The sequence below is a fragment of the Emys orbicularis genome, chromosome 1 (assembly GCF_028017835.1).
Source record: "Emys orbicularis isolate rEmyOrb1 chromosome 1, rEmyOrb1.hap1, whole genome shotgun sequence".
Taxonomy (NCBI): Eukaryota; Metazoa; Chordata; order Testudines; family Emydidae; genus Emys; species Emys orbicularis.
Genome location: NC_088683.1, coordinates 230,724,969 through 230,727,028, shown reverse-complemented (window position 1 = coordinate 230,727,028; position 2,060 = coordinate 230,724,969).

The following is a 2,060-nucleotide window of genomic DNA, read 5'->3' as shown; positions in this document are numbered from 1 at the left end:
TTTGGCTTGCTCTTTGTAGTTTCCCAGGTCTGCTAAGTTTCACCAGGCTATAATTGGTATCATATGACATCTATTTTCAACCCTCCAGCACTTGCTGTTTCTCAGTTACCAAAAATACATTCCATTTTTATTCTGGGGCAGCCATTGATGTTGAATAACAATGCTGGGTATTAAATCATTTCATGGTTTTATTGGGCTGTAATTATATGTCAAGTACTGACATTTTTCCATTTCTGGGTGACAGAAAACACTATGTGAATATTCACTATAACTACCATAACACACACTGAAGAAACTGAAACAATGTTTTTCATAATGTATAGGTGTAATATTTGAAAATTAGAGATGTTATCTCTCTGCGTTTGGGTTAACTTTTCTTTTCCTGAGAGGCACGTGGCTCCTATACAGACCAAAGCACTTTGGCAGCACAATCCTCCCGTTATTTAAGTTCCTCTTAAAAACCACATCTCCCACAAGTCCAAGAAATGAGTTTATGATGCAAAAACCCAAAGCCATTAAGCCAACCAACCCTCCCCTTCACGATGTCCCAGTGCTTTCCAATTTATGTGTCTGTGGTAGGGTCCAATCCTGCAAAGGGATCTGCATGGGCAGGCAGGACTTTATGCTGGCTCAAAGTCCCAATCAATCTCCTTGGGGGTAGGGGAATATGTGTGTGTGTACTCTACATCCCCACACACTTTGTCAGCACTAAACAAATAAATAACATCTGGGGGCAGGGAATAGTCTAGAAACGAGAAAGGAACCATCTCACTCCTTCCTGCAAGTTCACCTGCAGCCCAAATGCAGAGAAAGACTGTAGCCTTCAGTGAACTTTGACCTCAAGGGTCATACCAGCTGTGGAGAAAGACCTCTTTTCTTAAAGATACCTCATGGTTGGACATGTGGAACAAAATATTATAGTGAATTATTTCCTGAACAACTTCAAGTGCAGTTATTTGGTTCCCCCTTTTCCTCCCAACCCTCCAACATTCCAACTATCCCCATGTCACTCTTCAGCACCTCAGTCTCTCAGCTACGATTGAAACAAATACAGGTACTTGCCAGTTTGGTGTTCAGATCCCAGTGACTAGCACCTCGTACAGTGACTGCTTAGACAGACTGATAAAAGGGGAGGAGAAAAGAAAAACTGTTTGGTGAAAGAAAAAGCACAATTCACATGAATCAGTCTGTCACCTTTCAAGCTAACTGTGATACTGTAAAGAAGTTTAATATGCACCACATTTTAATAAGAAAGGAAGTGTTTATGCACACCACTTGCTTTCCCACTCACAAGTGCATAGCTATTGCAATTGTTCACCTGGATAAGTAAAATAATGGATTTTTAGCTGATTTAATGCAGTTTAGCAAATGAAAATAAGGGGAAGAACCAGTATCATGTGACCAGCCAGCTCTCCACAGACCAGTGTCTGAGAACTGCTGCAACAGAGAAAAGAAACAATTACTTACTGTAACTGTGGTTCTTCGAGATGTGATGCAGATGTGTATTCCACTTAGGTAGGTGCACACCCAGCGCACCGGAGCCCGAGAATTTTCCTAGCAGTACCTGTAGAGGGGCGGCACCCACGCCTCCTGGCCATAACCCCTCCCCAGGCTATATGAGATGGCACTGCCTCAACGGCCCTCAGTTCCTTCACACCAAACACCCAGTCAGAGACCGAATTCTGATGTAGAAGGGACAGAAGGTGGGTCAGTGTGCCACTGCACGCCATATTCTTCATAACTGTATGATTGTGATATGATTATAACATAATTATGATGCATCTAGTATAAGATGTGTCATGTACGGTGTCAAGGAAAAGTTATGATTTGCTGGATATGATTATCCTATTTGTATGCATGTATGATTTTTGTATCTGAAGTTATGAATATTAACTATGTATCTGTATTTCAAATGTGTTTACTCTGGGTGACACCAACAACTAGCCTTTCAGGTACAACAATGAAGAAGCCAGACAGTGCTGATGGCCCATCAGCAAAGACAATGGACTATGGGAGAGCTTAGCCTTCTTGTGAACATTTCAGTCAGCTTGCAAGTACTG